This window comes from Mytilus galloprovincialis, chromosome 6, assembly GCF_965363235.1.
Source record: "Mytilus galloprovincialis chromosome 6, xbMytGall1.hap1.1, whole genome shotgun sequence".
Classification (NCBI taxonomy): Eukaryota; Metazoa; Mollusca; class Bivalvia; order Mytilida; family Mytilidae; genus Mytilus; species Mytilus galloprovincialis.
The window spans coordinates 36,112,362-36,133,298 of record NC_134843.1 but is presented as its reverse complement, the minus strand read 5'-3'; the positions used below and the strand labels follow the sequence as shown (position 1 = coordinate 36,133,298).

Genomic DNA, 20,937 nt, shown 5'->3' with positions numbered 1-20,937 from the left:
AGCTGACTTCACAATTACTAAAGTATTTTTAATTGGAAACGAACCTAGGGCGAACGAAATCCATGGGCGAACGAATCCACCACAAACTGACCTAGGCCAGGGCGAACATGTAACTAGAGTGAAACGGTCCAGTTACCCTTTAACTTGAAATGCCGGAGTGAGGAGGGGGGGGGGGGGGATTTGATTTATTTTTCTCAGTAAGAATATGGATTTATAACGTTGGTGAGACAATGCCAGAACATTTAATTATTCTTTGAGGTGGCATTATTATTCTGTATGAAAGATCTTTGCATACAGCATAATAATGCCACCTCAGAAAAGATCCTCTATCAAATTAGTCTTTTTCTAGTCCAAATAATTATGACGTCTGGCAAGGCTATTTTAATTTTTTTTCTGGGACGCCTTCCTATGGCAAGGCTATTTTAATTAATCCTACATCGTAGGAAGTCATCCCAGAAAAAAAATAATTAAAAAAGCCTTGCCAGACGTCATAGACGTAGAAAGGCGTCCCAGAAAAAAAATTAAAATAGCCTTGCCAGACGTCATAATTATTTTGACTAGTCTTTTTCCTGAAAATTCAGGATCGCAATGAGTGTTGTTTGTTTCGGAACTTTAAACAAAAGCCCCCCTGTTTAAGATTTAAATGGTCGGTCCTTTATAAAACTAAGTATGGCTGATCACTGGTATCCGGTCGTTCCGGCCCCAAACCGATCCGGCCCCAAGTCAATCCGGCCCCAAGTCGATCCGGCCCAAGTCGTTCCGGCCCACGTCGATCCGGCCACAAGTCGATCCGGCCCCATAATAAAATATGAATAAACTATATTCACTATATGGAGAAATTTGTGACAAATTTGAACTGTATAAACGGAATTTGCAAAAAGTGTCGATGATGGATCACAACAGGTAAACGAAGTATTGAAGTACCAGTTAAAGAACTACTTTAAATCGATACGTAACTGAGTGTTAGTTTAGTCTTAGATGCATGATTTTTTTATTAGTTGTAAGTGGCTTTGAACTATAGTTATTGTGTCTATTTGTACAGCAGCTCCAATGATATTTTAAAATGTGAAGATATTTTCAAAGTTGACTTTGAATGTCATGGCGATTTTTATTTTATTTACTTCTCACACAGAGTAGCTCAATAAATATTTACAGTCCAATGGAACCGTAAAAATTTAACTCATCATTAATGTCTTGTTTAACCAAATCATTAGTCTATAATTGGTTTGTTTATTCAATAATTGTCTGATGATTGTGAACTAAGGTAATGCCAATCGTAATCACTTAATTCAATCAAATCCTGATTAATTAAAGTTACGTTATCAACAAGGTCTTTGTAGTTTGATCTTTTGTTTGGTGTTTGGTGTTTATATAATAATAATTAATTGTATTTTTTTCAGGTAACATCAGAGGCTTCTATAACACATGTTACACTTGTTTTTCTTTTGTAATATCGAATATAGTCAATTTATTTTTTCTTAAAATTGACAATACTTTGAAAAGTATCCTGATTAATTAAAGTTACGTTATCAACAAGGTCTTTGTAGTTTGATCTTTTGTTTGGTGTTTGGTGTTTATATAATAATAATTAATGGTATTTTTTTCAGGTAACATCAGAGGCTTCTATAACACATGTTACACTTGTTTTTCTTTTGTAATATCGAATATAGTCAATTTATTTTTTTCTTAAAATTGACAATACTTTGAATAGTTGTGTGTAGATAAAAAAAAACCAAGTAATATGAGTATCCATTATTCTTTATTGCAAGAAAATAACAAACCAATGACACTAAATGCACATGTTGGTCCCATAATACACAAGGAAAAGCCATTGTGATATAAAAACAAACGCATTCTGTCTTCTCTTTTATAGAAAGGACTAGGCAAATCTAACAACATTTCTCAATTTGAGAATTTTAAGAGCTTTTAAAAAAGAAAAACAAAATTTGTATGTATCAGCTTGGGGATCGGCCTGTACCGTTGTGTATGTAGCTATTTGTTATAACACAAGATAAAAGACGTATTGGATTACAGTCGGCGTTTTACGTTTCCGCAACAAAAAAAAATCTACGTTTCCGCAAAAAAAAAGTCTACGTTTCCGGAAATAAATACCTTACTACTTTTCCGCGAAAATAGTAACCATTCCGGAAAAAATATATTAAAGATAATTAATCTGAGTACCTTGAACCGTTGATTGTAGTAGCATGAAATTTTTGTAATAGCAGTATGCATTGCGCATTTAAAGTCAATTTATCTACCTCGGGCTGGAGATTTAGTCTTCGGGTTGTGCACAAATCAATAAGCAGATCCCACATTTTGATAAAAAGTGGAAGTAACACAAACACAAGAGGAATGAAGTTGCCATTTTACACCCATGTATCGAATAGTTAACCGTGCCATCCATGCAAATATCACTTGAGTTATTTCATTACATAGACAATCAAAGACATTTCAAGTTGGCGAAACACAAAAATATAACGATTCCGACATCATCATCTTTCACTAAGGTGAAACTTTCATATTTTTTTTACTTCTAGTATATTGTAGATAGAAGATCAGAACCCTTTTTGTATGCTCATCTAAAGAAAATATTTTTCAAAGGCCTTTTTTTTTACCGTACACAGTACACCTTTTACATTATAATTAAAAGAAATCAGAAACATTTATGAATTACAATTAATATATATCTTTATTTTTATTCCTTATAAATATATTTTTTATTGGGGCCGGATCGACTTTACATATGGGCCGGATAGACGTGGGGCCGGATCGACTTGGGCCGGATCGACGTGGGGCCGGATCGACCCGAACGCCTGATCACTTAACATCTTGAATGTGTCGAAGTGACTGCAAACTTCTGCAAAAATAGTGGTGAAAAATACGCTATATTCTAACATGTCTTACCTAGTTCATGGAAAGTATAATAAAGGGGAAAGATATGAACCTTATTGTATGTGTATAATACCTCCTACTAAGGAGCATCACCATAAGGTATGCTGTAGAGGAGGACATATTAGCACATTGTTTCGGCCGTGACAGATTAATGTGAGCATTTGCCTATCCAGTTTCAAAGACAGGCCGTAACGGGTCTTACTAACAGAAAGTTAACCATCCCAAAACTTAAATAAACAATACAAGACCATGCTTGCATAATTAAATGCATGCATGTTAGGGTCCAATTAAAACAAGAAATGAAACAAAACGAAACGTAACGAAACGAATTAATAACCGAAACAAAACAAAACACATTGAAATAAAATAAGAATTTGAGTAATACACTAAAAGAGAAATAACTTTATTAGCCTCATATACCATATATATACGAACCCATAAATACATTAACACTCACCATAGGCACTTGTCTCAGAATTTTCAAGCTATTATATGTATATCTTTTTTACCAAGAGTTTTTGGAAATCGTTTTTATATATCATATCTCATAACTATATATAGGGTCTATATTTTTGACTGAAATAGTTTAGGTACATCGCAAAATACGCATATAAAAAAAGAAGAGGTGGTATGCTTCCCAATGAGAAAACTCTCCACAAGGGACCAAAAATGACACAGAAATTAACAACTATAGGTTACCGTACGGCCTTTTACAATGAGCAAAGCTCATACCGCATAGTCAGTTGTAAAAGGCCCCGAAATGACAAATGTAAAACAATGCAAACAAGAAAACTAAGGCCCTAATTAATGTATAATAAATGAACGAAAATAAATATGTTTGTTTAATGTGTTACATATTTGTTTTTCGTTCATTTTTTATATAAATAAGATCGTTAGTTTTCTCGTTTGAAATGTTTTATATTGTCATATCGGGGCCTTCTATAGCTGAGTATGCGGTATGGAATTTGCTCATTGTTGAAGGCCGGACGGTGATCTATAGTTGTTAATTGTGGAGAGTTGTCTCATTGACAATTATACCACCTCTTATTTTCTATATGTAACACAACAACAAACGACAACCACTGAATTACAGGCTCCTGACTTGGGACAGGCACATACATACATAATGTGGCGGGGTTAAACATGTTAGCCGGATCCCAACCCTCCCTTAACCTAGGACAGTGGTTTAACAGTACAAGTTCTACATAAGACATGTTTGTTTACTGTAAAAATTGACTAATTGACGAATTTGTGAAATTGCTTCACTCACATATTGCCATACAGATTTCTTACCCGTATCATATATTCCTATGTGAATGCACCTATAATAGTGAAACATCCTGATCACATCAAATATTGGAAGTAACTTTCCGGGCTTCTTTATCATGCATATCGAGTGAACAGTCATTCAAACAAGCTTTGAAACACACAAATCATACTTACTCCTTCCGCCGGGTTGCCTGCCACCTCTTGATCCGCCATTTTGTAATCAGTTAACACGTGATAACTAACAATCCGAGATCTCGATTAAATAATCCGAGATAACGATATAATAATCCGAGATCTCAATATAACAGTTTCGTTTTCTCGAGATAACGATATATTAAAGTTTCGTTTTCTCGAGATAACGATATAATAATCCGAGATCTCAATATAACAGTTTCGTTTTCTCGAGATAACGATATATTAAAGTTTCGTTTTCTCGAGATAACGATATAATAATCCGAGATCTCGATATAACAGTTTCGTTTTCTCGAGATAACGATATATTTTTTATCGAGATCTCGATATATTAAACCGAGATAACGATTTAATAATCCGATATCTCGATATAACAGTTTCGTTTTATCGAGATAACGATATATTTTTTATCGAGATCTCGATATAACAATTTCGTTTTATCAAGATAACGATATATTTTTTATCGAGATCTCGGTAAAACGGTAATGTTTTATCGTGATCTCGAATTAAAAAAAATATTTTCTAATGTTTTGTGTGTCCCCTTACGGCTTACGTAGTTGATAGGGGAGAGAGAATCTTCTGCAGCAATGTTTTTTTTAAATCAACGGAAAAAAAAACGATTGGGCGTGACATTTTTTTTAATTACAGCATTACATACATCTTTTCATTGTATATTTGCGGTAAACGAGGAGCTTATAAATGAAACAACGTATTACAGATCAAATGCTAATGCAGAATTATTCTCACATGAAGAAAATCAAAGAGGACGATATCTTATTTAATATGCAATTGTAAGGACATCCATAGACCATGAAGAATGGAGGTAAATGTACATACACCACGTACTAACAATTATTAAATCTAGTTTCATTTTGATTGCACTTCTGTTGACTTTAGAATGACAACCATGCGTCAAATAGATTATAGCACATCAGCGTAGGGACCATCATACTTAAGTGTAGATCATCACATTTCAACGTTACCATCGCACGCTCTACATATATTTATGTTCCTAAATATGTATTTATTCATTTGTATTATAACTGTTTCTGTTTTGTCTTTGTAGAAACTCGAAAGAATCCCGAATCAACAAGAGCAATCGTATACAATTTGAAAAAAGGCGAAATTTACCAAAGGGACATTCAAACTCATAAGTCAAAAATAAACTGTCCTACGTTAGGTGGATAGTTGGGATTTCGCTAAAATGTTTAACCCCGCCACATTCTATATGCCTGTAGTAAGACAGGAGCCTGTAATTCAGTGTCGTTTGTTTATGAGTTACATATTTGTTTTTCATTCTTTGTTTAACCATAAATTAGGCCATTAGTTTTCTTGTTTGAATTGTTTTACATTGTCATTTCCGGGCCTTTTAGAGCTGACTGTGAGTTATAGGCTTCGCTAATTGTTGAAGACCGTATGGCGATCTATAGTTTTCTGTGTCATTTGGTCTCTTGTGGAGAGTAATATCATTGGCAATTATACCAAATCTTCTTTTATATATTGACAACGCAATGGCTACACAAAAAAATAGAGATACAGACAAAAAGACAAACAACAGTACATGAAAAATACATAGAAAACTAAAGACAGAACATCCCGAACCGTACCAAGAATTGGGGGTGATTAAATCGCTGCGAAAGGGAAAGCAGGTCTGCTCCATATGTGGCACCCGTCGTTTTGCTCGTATTAGTACAAACCCGGTAATAATTCTTATTCGGTAAGTCGAATTCGCGGAAAAAGGTAAAGCGATTGTAATTATTACAACATATATGCTATCCTATTATCCGTAAAATGAATATGACATAACGGAATTAACATTCCTGAACGATTATTGAAGAGTCTTGGCTATAATAACTGCAGACAGCATATACCCTGGGTCTAAATGACAATTTGATAGAACAAGCTTAAGGCAACATATCTTAAACTTCACGAATATTGTTGATAAAATTCAACATAATAATAGGTTTTGTGGCAAATGTCTCAATCGAAACACGATTTAAACATCATATAAATCATACTGTTGATAATATCCTGTCACTTAAAAACAATGGTAGAGTCATAAATTATTGTGTTAACTGGGTCAAATACCAATTTTTGAGAGCAGTTCGGATATATGGAAAAGTATCACTAAAGATGAAATAAAAACAAATAATTATATATATTAGATTTAATTAAGCTTCTATTACTAAATGATGAAATATCCAGTTTGTGGTGTCAAAGACCATCTAATCTCTGTTCACCTGAAAAATACAAATTATTTCTAACATTGTTACTTTAATTATAATAAATGAAATTGAATGATTATTATTATTATTATTATTATTATTATTATTATTATTATTATTATTATTATTATTATAACGGGAGTAGAAGAAGAAGAAGTAGTAGTAGTAGTAGTGGTAATTCAAAACTCAACATCATGAATAATCATTCTTTTTATAATTGTAAGTTACCTTCCTTTATCAAAGTGTTGTCATTAGCATCCCGTTTTACTCTGTTAAATTCAAGTCGTCCGATTGGTGGCGTTCCACTTACTGTTCCTGCTAAAACTGATATAAGCATAATGAACATCGCACTAAGAATCTTGAATATTTTCATCTTGGAGAGGATTTGCTCACCTAAAGGATATACAATGTATTAAAATGTATGATAAAATTTTCCTGCGTAAGATTTTTCGATTATATAACCTTCATCATATACGATCAAATTGAACATGAAAAATGTTCGATGCTGTGGTTAAAATCACGTTCAAATATATGTAATCTCCCTCTTTTTAAATGATTCTGCTCTCGTTCAGTCACTGTGAATAAATTTTCTTGATTTTCTGTTTAAAGCGTAGAATATTTTTTTGACTTTATATATGAAGTTAGGGTGATTTTCAATTTAAGTAGGTGCTAAAGACATATCAAACCCGTCATGACATTTTCAGGCCTATGTAATTATAACGTCCACATGAACCATGAACATTACGTCACATTAGTATTTGTGCTCTGTACAGCACATTTTTCTAATGAATTATATATTTATCAAATATCAACTAAATTGCTATACAGTATTTCATTGTTTTCAAAACATCACCAATGATACTATATTCACAGTGCATTTACCATAAAATATGTGTGTAACACTGGAACAGCCAATAATAAGAATACATAATACACATTCATGAATGTAGCCATAGAATTTTTAGGGTAATTGTATCTAGATATAATTATATTTCTTTAAGTACTTTATATAAAATATTACTTCTGTAAGTGAAAAAGGGAACCAAAGCTTGCCTTAAGCCCCCCAGCATATATAAAATCTTGGGGCACTTTTTATCAATTTTATAATTATTACTAGCTCATTTTAGCAAAACTACTCCAAATAAAGCAACAATAATATATCAGTGGGAGATTATAACCATTGTAAAAATAATTTTCTTGAATCAATAATTTGGAAATGTCTTGATTTCAGAAATAAAATGAATTTTAGATGATATTGATGAACATAAGTAAATAATATGGCAGATAAGAGTCAACACTTAAATTTTTTTCAATATATGATTTTTGGAGAATATTATTCTGAAAAGTTGGAAATGGTTTTGCTTGATGGAAACTCAACCTTTGTCTTGTAACGATACCCATAGTTTTACGCGAATTTACGAACATGTTATTTAATGCACCATTTTTCAACACATTGGAGTTCATCATGTACTTGTATCTGCATATCTGCAATACTCTTCCCTGATGTATGCATAGTTGTGTCATCAGCATACACCTCTGTATTTCACTTTTTTATGAATATATATATATAATGGAAGGTAATTTGTGTTCAAAATAAATAAAATAGGACCAATGATTGAGCCCTGATAAATATGTTATCAAAATATTGATTAATTATATGGCTTATAAGGGCTTGCGGTGGGTTTTTTTGAAATGTGATTTTAAAAAAGAACAAACAGTACTGTTATGGAAACCATGAATTTGATAGATTTCTATTATTTAAAACTTCACAAGCAACAAATCAAAAGCTTTTTATATAATCCAGGAGAACTGTCATATCGATATTTTCATTATAAGTTCGTGTAGTCATCTATAAATGATATTAATGCGGGCAATTTGAAATGAAGGATTATGTTTAAAACCAGACTGGATGGGTGATCAATTTGAAACTCAGTCAAATAGTCATACAGATGTTTAGAGCAAATAAAAATGCATAATCGTTTCTTTTTCACAGTGTAAGTGCAGTTATACTACTAAACAAGTCACAATAATTGCACTTTATTCTGTAGTAAAATCATGAAAATAAAAACATCTCTGTTTAATTTTTCACAATTGATATTCTTGATAACTTCACGTAATTTTCATTATTTCTATTAAACATTTCAACATAACACTGTCTCTCATTATACATATTTTTTCTCGCTATTGCCTGCATGAATATGTTCAGTATTTTAGTTTCCGTATAAATGCAAATATCATTAAGGGAATGAGTCGGGTGAATGTTCTAGTTATGTAAATTCTAATTTTCTAAATGTAATAAAATTGTACACATTGTATATTGTAGTGTTCTATCCACAGCAAATTTATTGAAATTGTTTTGTTTTATACAGGAACCAAATGAATATAAAGTTTCTACATATTTTTTTTCTTCACCTCATTCAATGATATTTCCAATTTTTATCCATGGTTTTGTTTAATTCTGAGTTATTCCAAATTCTGTAATGAAATTGAAAATGAAAATGTGTAATGTGTCGAAGAGACAACGACCCGACCAAAGCGTAAAAAACAGTGCTGGATTGGCTAAATATGACTCAACGATTGAGGTAAGATAATTCTGATGCATAGTACTGAGATATAATTTAGATAGCAATTGTTTTTATAGCAGTGACATGTGAAAATAAAATATAATCCAATTTTTGATTACTGAACGTACAATGTCCAATTAGTATTGTTCTGATATAAAGTCGTAGAATGTAGTTTCATTTTATAGTTGTACAATTTGGATTTCAAATATAAAATATCTTCACTTTTATCAACCATCGACATAGACCATTATAAGAATCAAACGACGATTTGTGTATGTTAGGTCCAGTTGATTTATCTAAGAAGATAGACGTTAAGATATGTGATGAATTATTAAGAGTCCAAAATATTCTAAATATCCATGTATATGAAGAAATAGATATCATTATTTCAATTTTTGAATTTGCGTCAGACGCGCGTTTCTTCTACAAAAGACTCACCAGTGACGCTCGAATCCAAAACCGTTTAAAATGCCAAGTACAGTACGAAGTTGAAGATCATCGAGAACCAAAAATTCCCAAACGTGGTGCTAAATACAGCTCAGGTAGAAAAACAATAGAATTTTAGATATTCAAAGTGTTATCTAGTAAACAAAAAGATCAGAAACTTTTTTTTAGGTCGTGTTCACATTGACCTAAACTTAGTGTTGTGTTATCCACACATAAACTAAACATAATTACGTTCTCATTGATAAAACGCAATGCTTACATGTAGTTTAAATCATGTTTTGTCTACATGCAGTCGATAGTCGATGTAGGCGTTGTGTAGGTTAAGTGTACTCAAAACTAGGCATTCAGAACTTTAATTTTCCCATGTTTATTTAAAAAAAAAAAATTATATAAAATTGATACTTATAACACTTATTAATAAAGTTCTTTACAGAAATATTTGTCTAAACTTGATATATTTATTTGTTATAAAAACACTTTACGTAGCCTTATTAATCTCTAATTAGGACTCATCCATCATCATAGCCGGACACATAATTCATTTGAAAAGGTCTTTTCGAATCGACTGGACGTACACACTGACAGAAATAATTGCCACTGTTCTTTACTCAAACCACAATTCACTCATAAATGCATTACTGAAAAAGGTCGAGGTAAATTGTTTGTTTGTGTAGTATCTCAGATCCGTTAAAATACAATTAAAAATAAGAAAAAAAACCATTACCCCTCCCTTTACTAGATACACCTTGGAGAAAAAATATCATTTGAAACAAACAAAAACGATAGAAATGTAGTGATCCTTTACATCGCAGTTCTTTTTCTTCGTCTGTTAGCACTCTGATGCAGCCTCTGTTTTAAATGCGTAATCGAGACGTCTTAAAACTACTGCAAATTAACCAAAATGATTTTTTTAAAGGAGCCACTATTTTACAAAGGGGGGGGGGGGTTCCGAGTCATAATTGTTTGTCGCGCGTAAGTTTATATTTAGTTTTTTTTTCGATGTAATTCAATATAAACACTATAATGTATTGGGAAACTTTGGATTCAGAATATTTGTTCATTCTAATCATCTGTAAGACCCGATTCTTTTTTTAAATCAAACTGTGGAAAAATCCACCCCCCTCTTTTTTTAAAGTCAAATGGTTGTTCCCTAACTGCTAGAAAAGTTGTCCGAAAATTTGAATTCGGTTTTACGTATTAAACATTTAAATGACATATAGTTTACAAGTGTGAACAAATCTTATGTACAGGTAACAAATCTTATGTATATGTTCCTTACGTCATAACTACAATCCCCTTCCCTTTCATGAATGTGACCTACCGAATTAGACTATTTACCGGATTTGTTATCACATAAGCAACACGAAGGGTGCCGCATGTGGAGCAGGATCTGCTTACCCTTCCGGAGCACCTGAGATCACCCCTAGTTTTTTGGTGGGGTTCGTGTTGTTTATTCTCTAGTTTTCTATGTTGTGTCGTGTGTGCTGTTGTTTGTTTGTATTTTTCATTTTTAGCCATGGCGTTGTCAGTTTGTTTTAGATTTATGAGTTTGACTGTCCCTTTGGTATCTTTCGTCCCTCTTTTAACAAAGTGTATAGATGTGAACAAATTAAATGTGAAACTAGTGTACATTACATTGAACCAAAGGTAAACATGTTTACTGTACATGGCGTTTGGTGTGAACACGGCCTTAGTATGATTAAGTTGGTGTAGCATGGCAGATCTAAAATATATATTAAATGATATATAAGTTATAAAGCCAAGTAAAAATAATATAAAATCAACAGACACTTACAAATTAAAGACTGTTTTCAGATCGTTCATTCAATTTTCTCTGTCGAAGTATGTGTGAGGAAGGTAAACTACTTTACCTTGATTATTTAATTTGCTGGAAAAAAGTACTGACCGATTTTTTCTGCTTTTGTTTGAATTTGAAACTATTCTATTATGCAAAAATTTATTAACAAGATGTCCATGATGTCAAAGTGTTTGCAATCATAAATTATCTGAGCTCATGAGTTTTCATTAATAAAATCATTATAATTGCATCATCGTAATAGATTATATATACAATTACGCTGCATATGTTATAATTGGTAGAGACCTACACAATTCAACCTTGATATCATAGTCAAGTCAATGAAATATTAAATTTCAGTGTCAATACTATCAAGAGATAAACATATCACATATATTTGTCACCGTACGGCCAACATCTTGAGCAAAATCCATATCGCATATAATGCTATATTAGACTTTGACCGATTTTTATCCTTAAACAAATAATACTTCGAATAGAGCCTTTACATACATCTGTACTAGTAGCCAGATTTAAGTCTGAAACGGTCATTTTGGTCTGATCAAGTCTTGATCGGCTTAATTTACCGCTAGGAAAAAAACGTTAAGACCTGTTTAGACACTCAGACTCTTTTCAGATATACCGTGTTAAGTCAGATCAGTCGTGTCAAGATAAACAAGACAGATTCTTCTAGCATTCAAATAAGACTTGATTAGATCACGTTCAGACCAAATAAGACCAAAGGTAAACAATCTGTTTGGTAGCTGTAAGATCGTGTTCAGTCGTGTTAAGATTTTAAATATTTTGAATAAAACGGACCACACTTGATATGTTTTTTATCAGGGGTTACTCCCCTTTATGAATAGTTTTTGAAGAAAAGAAAAGAAATTAAGTAAATTTATATGGAATAGAACACTACAATACACAATGTTTTTTAACAAATCATGTCCAAATTTTGTATTAAAGATTAGCCATGGTTTTGTTTAATTCTGAGTGATCCTAAATTCTATAATAAAATTGAGAATGTCAATGCGTAATGTGTCAAAAAGACAACAACCCGAACTAAGCGAAGAAAACAGTGCTTGATTTGCTGAAAATGAGTTCATTATTTTTGTGATTTTACTTTTTTTATAGCAATTGTTTTGGAGTAGTGACATCTGAAAGTAAAACTTTATGATATTATTTTGATCTGAACTTCCAATGTCCAACTAGTATAGTTTAGACAAACACATGTAGAAATTTCGTTTAATAGTTGCATATATAGGAAGATAAACCCTACAATTTGGATCTCAAATATAAAATATCTCCATTTTTATCAATCCTCAACATAGAATAGGAATCATACGACGTTTTTTGTATGTTATGTCCAGTTATTTAAAGTAAGAATACAAAACAGTTAAAAAAGCCAAATAAAGTACGAAATTGAAGATCATCGAGAAACAAAAATTCCCAAAAGTCTTTCCAAATACAGCTACGGTAATATAATCCTCAGGTAGAAAAACCTTAGTATTTTAAATGTTTAAAGTTCTATTTAGGGACGGTGCATTATTTATCAAGCAGGGGGGACCGGTGCAAATGGTAAGGGGACATGTACTTTTTTCAACATGCAAAGTAGTGGGGCCTGATAATTTTTCATTATCTTAATGCATGGGACATACACTTTTTTCAAATCCTTTTAAGTAGTAAACGTTTTATTTTAATTAGCCCAAAAATACACACAAGAAACATTCTAACAGAAACAGAATATGATAAACAATTTTAGTTTTGACTGGTGTAAATCAGCCCATCTAACTAAATTAAATATTGATCTTACAAAATTAAAGCTTATTAGGTAGTTTGATTTATTGCTGTGAAATGAAAAAAAATAATTTTACAATAGGTAAAAAAAAAAAATAATTATATATTTTCAGGTAGGCATCTTTAATTTTTTTTATAACTTTTTCAAATCAACTTGGATTTTCATCAAACAATGCAGCTATCTTAGATATATATTAAGCTTACTAAATCCCATGTCATTTAGTTTTTTGTTGTATTGCTGTAAAATTCAAGAATTAAATTAATCTAGGTAAAAAAAACTAGAATTTGCATTTCGAACAAAATAGAGGTAGTACACTTTAATTTTTTTTATTACTTTTTCAAAACAACTTGGATTTTCATCAAACTATACAGCTATCTTAGATATATATTAAGCTTACTGAATCCCAGGTCATTTTGTTTTTTGTTGTATTGCTGTCAAATTTAACAATTAAATTAGTGTAGGTCAAAAAAGGTAGAATTTGCAGTTCGAACAAAATAGAGATAGTACACTTTAATTTTTTTAATAACTTTTTTAAATCAACTTGGATTTTCATCAAACTTTGCAGCTATCTTAGATATATATTAAGCTTACTGAATCACAGGTCATTTTTGTTTTTTGTTGTATTGCTGTCAAATTTAACAATTAAATTGTAAAGTGTACTATCTCTATTTTGTTCAAACTGCAAATTCTAGCTTTTTTTACCTAGATTTATCTAATTCTTAAATTTGACAGCAATACAACAAAAAACAAAATGACCTAAGATTCAGTAAGCTTAATATATCTCTAAGATAGCTGCATAGTTTGATGCAAATCCAAGTTGATTTGAAAAAGTTATTAAAAAAATTAAAGATGCCTATCTTAATTGCAAATCCTAGATTTTTTTTACCAAGATTACTTTAATTCTTAAATTTTACAGCAATACAATAAAAAACTAAATGACATGGGATTTAGTAAGCTTAATATATATCTAAGATAGCTGCATAGTTTGATGAAAATCCAAGTTGATTTGAAAAAGTTATAAAAAAAATTAAAGATGCCTATCTGAATTTATATCATAATTTTTATTTTTACCTATTGTAAAATTAAACTCTTTCATTTCACAGCAATAAATCAAACTACCTAATAAGCTTGAATTTTGTAAGATCAATATTTAATTTAGTTAGATGGGCTGATTTACACCAGTCAAAACTAAATTTGAAGGTCAAGACTAGTGGAGAATGTTAAAATGATTGTCAAAACATTTATATCACAATAAATATTGTTGCTTTACGTTATTTAAGGTACAGATTGTGTTTTAATTCACTCAATATATTCATGGGACACATACTTTTTTAATGAATAGAGGTCATGGGACATAACTTTTTTTCCTATCACATCAGCATGGGACAATACTTTTTTCCAAACAGGTTTTGCGATTTGCACCGGTCCCCCCTGCTTGATAAATATTGCACCGTCCCTTAGTAAACAAAACGATCAGAAACAATATAAGACATAATTCATAGTCTTACTAAGTTGGTAGCATGGCAGATCTAAAATGTATTTTTTTTTTTCATAAGTTATAAAGCCTGGAAAAAATATTATAAAAATCAACAAACACTTACAAATTAAAGACTGTTTTCAGATAGTTCTTTCAATTTGCTCTGTCGAAGTATATGTAGAGAAGGTAAAGTACTTTACTTTGGTTATATACTGTGATGGTAAGTACTGGCCGATTTTTAATGCTTTTGTTTGAATTTGAAATTATTCTTTTATGCATAAATTGATAAACAAGCTGTCGAAATGTTTACAATCAAAAATTATCTGAACTCGTGAGTTTTCATTAATAAAATAATTAGAATTGTATCATCTTAATAAGTGCATCATCTTTTTCTAACAAAGCCTTATAATAACAATTACACATGTTATATTTGGTAGAGAACTATATGATTCAACCTTTATATGATAGTCCAGCCGACGACATAACAAATTTCAGTGAGATTTAAATTACATTTTCTAAAAAGATAATGACTCAGACAAACAAACAATACCAGTCTAGACTATCAAATGATAAACATAGCAGAAATATTTGTCACCGTACGGTCTACATCTTGAGCAAAATCCATATCGCATATAATGCTATTCTAGAATTTGACCGATTTTTATCCTTAAACAAATAATACTTCGATTATCGCCTTTAGATACATCTGGTATCTTCGATGAAAAGGTTTGTCCGTACTAACGTTTTTGAATGTACTAGTATATACATCGTCCCTCTTTATAAGTATATGGAGATGCCCGGTGTTATGATTGACAATGTGACAAATTTCCGAGAGGAAAAAAAACAAAGAACAAAGATGTCCATGATAACCAGTACCCATACGGTCTTAAACAATAGAGAGAACCCACTCCGTACAGCAAGTTTAAGCAGGAATCAGTGAAACACTATATGATGAAACAACCCAATCAAAAGAGAGAACATCAACAATAACGAACAAACAAAAACATACCACAGGAAGTTAATACAATCATCACAAACCAACAAGAAATATCTAAAAAAAATATTTGTTTTGTATATGCTGCAAAAACATCGGTGACAACAAAATTCATGAGAATGAAAAACACCCAAGTATAGAAAAAAGTAAAATCAGAAAAATAAAAAACTCCAAGGAAAATTAAAAAAAGGAAAGTCCTTAATCAAATGTCAAAATCAATGGCTGAAACAAGTCAAACGAATTGATAACAACTGTCATTTTCCTGATTCGGCACAGGGATTCTCTTACGTAGGAAAAGTTGGATTAAACATGGTTTTATAACTAGCTAAATCTCTAATGTGTATGATAATTAATCACCCAGTTCATTTGTATGATTTTAGTTGAAAGCAACAATGTGCACAGGATTAAGTTGTTTTACAAAGTTTGATTGAAAAGAAAGTCCGATATAGTAAGTTGCACTATAACTAACACAATTCTATTTTAGTATTTTTGTGATTGTAATCGAATATATCAAATGACACAATTAGAAAGTTATCTTTATCGTTTTTATCTAAATTTATTTTTTGTGGCGTTGTTCCATTCGTGTTACAGACGCACACTTCGTAATACTATTATGCTGTTTTGTGTATTGTGAAATACACAAATTATTTAAGTTCATTGTTACTCTGTGGTTAACATGTTGAAATGTACTATCATATTGTTTATTTATGTATTTCTGTCTTTGATGTTTTTGCATGTATTTGTACACTGTTTCCGCCATGTAATATCGTTGTCATTTTAGCGGTATACTAGGTTTTTTTTACATTGCCATAAAGTAGGAGTTTTGGCTAGCCACAAAACCAGGTTCAAACCTCCATTTTCTCAAATTGTCCTATACCAAGTCAAGAAGATTGCAGTCATTATCTAATAGTTTGTTTCTATGAATGTTGCTTTATTGTTTTTTGTGTTGTCTTTTGTGTTCTTATAGTTCGATATTTTCCTTTTATAGTTGATGTTATTCCCTCGGTTTTAGCTTTTAACCGGGATTTGATTTCTCTCAATCGATTGATGACATTTGAACAGCGGTATACTACTTATACAAAAAAAGAAGATGTCTTTATGTATGAAATTCAAATCAAATTTCATTATATATACTACGAATATATTTCGAATTCATACTTAAATCTTTTAATATCAAATAAACTTCTTTTGCAGCCCTCAAACGAAGCACATGTTGCTAAAAGAAGTGGTCAAATAAATGTTAAAAATATAACTGGTACAGTTGGTAAATTACCAAACATTTTATACGCTGCTAATCTTGTACTGACGAAACCTATCACACAGCATGTTGATCTATCATTATATACTTCCATTTTTCTAGACACGTTCAAAATTGCCAAAGTGGCATCCATTCATAAAAAAAATGATTTTGAAATGTGCTAAAAACCAGTTATTGTTTTGCTGGCAATATCTAAAAAAAATGAAACAGCCATAGAAAATCAACTAACTAAACACTTTGATAATATTTCGATCATTTCCTTTTTGGTTTTACAATTGGACCATGGCTGTCAGTCAGTATTACTTTAATAAAGGCAACAGTAGTATAGCGCTGTTCGAAAGTCAAAAATTGATTGAGAGAAAACTAATACGGGTTACAAATTAAAACTTAGGGAAACACATTAACTATAAGAGAATAACAACTAAACAACAGTAACACTGAATTGCAAAAAAAAACAAAACAAAACACACACACATAAACAAACTATAAGAAAACAACTGCCATTTTCCTGAATTGGTACAGGACATTTTAAAGGAAAATGGTGGGTTGAACCTGGTTTTACGGTTAGTCAAACCTTGCCCTTTTATGGCAATGTCAACAATAACACTTAAATGACAACATTACATGACAGGACTTCAGTACAAATAAAGAACATTCAGGAAAGAGAAATACACAAACAACACAATGGAACATTTCGACATTCTTATAGTTTTCAAAGGTACCAGGATATTGATTTGATACGTCAGACCCGTGTTTCGTCTACATGAGAATCATCAGTGATGCTGAGGTTGGAAGATGGGAAAAGGCACGTGATTATAATAAAGACAAAGCAAAACATTTAGGTATTTTGGTCCTCCATGCTCTTTAATTTCGTACTTTATTTGGCCTTTTAAACTTTTTTGGATTCGAGCGTCACTGATGAGTCTTTTGTAGACGAAACGCGCGTCTGGTGTATATACAAAATTTAATCCTGGTATCTATGATGAGTTTATTTAGCAGCAATATTGATGGATCTCAGTAAAGCTTTTGACTGTCTTTTACATTATCTTCTTCTTTGTAAATTGATAAATATGACCTTATAACCCATCTTCTTTTGAATTGCTCAAAAGATATTTTTCGAGGAAAATACAGTGTGTAAAAATATGTCAGATTATCAGTCAAATGCAAGATAACTACATAGGTGTTCCTCGGGAATCTAAACTAGTTCCTGTATTATTAAATGTATTTATAAATGACATCTTTCTTGTTGTCAGAATTAAATCCTAAGGGGAAAATAGTAACTTCCTAATATCGTTGTTCTCTTTCAACAAAATGCAGGCAAACAGAGATTAATTCCTGACAGTTGCCATGGATAAAAAATAGATTTAGCATCTAAATAGAGCTGCATGACAACTAAATTTACTAAAAAGAATCGGCACCATCCCCCAGACTTCCTAAACTTACAATAGACCACTCATTTATCTTGTCAAACCTCAGCTATTGTCCTCTTATACATGACACTTCTGCAGTGAGCAAAACACAACGAAAATACAAGGAAATACAAGAAAGAGTACTCCAGATTCATTCATGATTGATGACGACTACAAAAAAATCTTATGATTCACTCATTGAACGTCTAAGCTACCACGACTGAAAATCACTCCTCGCCTCAATCCAAAATATAGAATGTCTTCCTTTTTATCAAATATCGACATAGAACACATTGTTATAACCTTGCGACGATTTATGTTTTTGTATGTGTTAGCCTGTCCAGTTTATTCATGTAAGACGATAGACGCAAATATATGTGATGAATTACTAAAAGTCCAAAACATTCCAAATATCCATAGAAGAGTAAACAAAACGATCGTAAACAATATAAGACATGTTATATTCCTTTTAAGTTGTTGTAGCATGGCAAATCTAAAATGTTTCTAAATAAATTGCTTTTCTGAGCGCTTCTGGACACGACCACAGAGGTCCTACCCAGAGCAGTGGAAGCAAAAATGAAGACGATATTTGAGCTTGGTACAAGTCTGTACATTTGCGGTAAACAAGGAGTTTATGAATGAAACAACGTATTACAGATAAAATGCTAATGCAAAAATTATTCCCACATGTAGAAAATCAAAGAGGACGAACTCTCATTTATTTTGCAATTGTAAGGACATCCATAGACCATGAATAATGCAGATAAATGTATATACACCTCGTACTAACAATTATCAAATCTAGTTTCATTTTGATTGCACTTCTGTTGACTTTAGAATGACAACCATGAGTCAAATAGATTATAGCACATCAGCGTAGGGACCATCATACTTAAGTGTAAATCATCACATTTCAGCGTTACCATCGCACTTCAGCCTTCCAATCTCACCTCTGAGTTCTACATTTCTTTTTTTGTATCAGTAGTATACCGCTGTATCATTTGGTCTCTTGTGGAGAGTTATCTCATTGGCAATCATACAACATCTTCCTTTATATTTTAACAACACAAAGGCTACACAAAACAAAGAACTACAGACAAAAAGACAAACAACAGTACACAAAAATTACATAGAAAACTTAAGACAGAGCAACACGAACTTTACCAAGAATTGGTGGTGATTAAATCGCTGCGAAAGGGTAAGCAGGCCTGCTGCAAATGTGGCACCTGTCGTTTTGCTTGTGTTAGTACAAACCCGGTAATAATTCTTTTTCGGTAAGTCAAATTCGTGGAAAAAGGTAAAGCGATTGTACTTACGACAACATATATGCTATCCTATTATCCGTAAAACGAATATGACATAACGGAATTAAAATTCCTGAACAATTATCGAACAATCTTGGCTATAATAACTGCAGACAGCATATCCCCTAGGTCTAAATGACAATTTGATAGAACAAGCTTAAGGCAACATATCTTAAACTTATTCTATCGAGATCACGAATATTGTTGATAAAAATCAACATGATAATAGGTTTCGTGGCAAACGTATCAATCGAAACAAGATTTGAACATCATATAAATCATACTGTTGATAATATCCTGTCACTTAAAAACAATGGTAGACAAAAATTATTGTGTTAACTGGGTCAAATACCAATTTTGGAGAGCAGTTCGGATATATGGAAAAGTATCACTAAAGATTAAATAAAAACAAATATATAGATCAACGAGAAATAGATTTAATTAAGCTTCCATTATTAAATGATGAAAGATCCAGTTAGTGGTGTCAAAGACCATCTAATCTCTATTCACCTGAAAAATACAAATTATTATTAATATTGTTATTATAATTATAATAAAAGAAATTGAATGATTATTATTATTATTATTATTATTGTTATTAATATTATTATCATTATTGTTATTAATTATTATTATTATTATTATTATTATTATTATTATTATTATTATTATTATTATTATTATTATTATTATTATTATTATTATAGAAGAAGAAGAAATAGTAGTAGTAGTAGTATTATATTATAGTATTATAGTAGTGGTAATTCAAAACTCAACATCATGAATAATCATTCTTTTTGTAATTGTCAGTTACCTTCCTTTATCATCAGTGTTGTCATTAGCATCTCGTTTTACTCTGTTAAATTCAAGTCGTCCTGGTGGTGGATGTCCACTTACTGTTCCTGCTAAAACTGATATAAGCATTATGAACATCGCACACAGAATCTTGTCTATTTTCATCTTGCAGAGGATTTGCTCACCTAAAGGATATACAATGTATTATAATGTATTACTAGTATAAAATTTTTCTGCATAAGAATTTCCGATTATATAATCTTCATCACATAGGATCAAATTTGAACATGAAAAAAACCAGTTTGGTGTTGTAGTTAAAATCACATTCAAATATATTAAATATCTCTCTTTTTTAATTATCCTGCTCTGGTTCAGACACTGTAAATACATTTTCTAAATTTTCTGTTTTAAGCGTAGAAATTTTTTGTGACTTTATATATGATGTTAGGGTGATTTTCAATTTAAGCAGGTGCTAAAGAGATGTGTGACCCGCCATGACATTTTCAAGCTTATGT

General features: G+C 31.4%; 2 long non-coding RNA genes across 3 annotated transcripts; both read right to left on the bottom strand.

The window, feature by feature from the left end:
• Positions 1-6,505: 6,505 nt before the first annotated feature.
• On the bottom strand, positions 6,506-11,519 carry LOC143079480 (uncharacterized). 2 transcript variants are annotated; one of them, XR_012979417.1, is made up of 4 exons: positions 11,385-11,408; positions 9,581-9,679; positions 6,807-6,971; positions 6,506-6,593 (listed from the first exon to the last, which is right to left on the bottom strand). It is a non-coding gene; the product is annotated as an uncharacterized LOC143079480 (long non-coding RNA). The 2 variants fall into 2 exon arrangements; XR_012979416.1 differs by lacking the exon at positions 9,581-9,679 and having other exon boundaries at positions 11,385-11,519.
• Positions 11,520-20,048: 8,529 nt separating this feature from the next.
• On the bottom strand, positions 20,049-20,603 carry LOC143079479 (uncharacterized). Its single transcript, XR_012979415.1, has 2 exons — positions 20,442-20,603; positions 20,049-20,137 (listed from the first exon to the last, which is right to left on the bottom strand). It is a non-coding gene; the product is annotated as an uncharacterized LOC143079479 (long non-coding RNA).
• Positions 20,604-20,937: the final 334 nt, after the last annotated feature.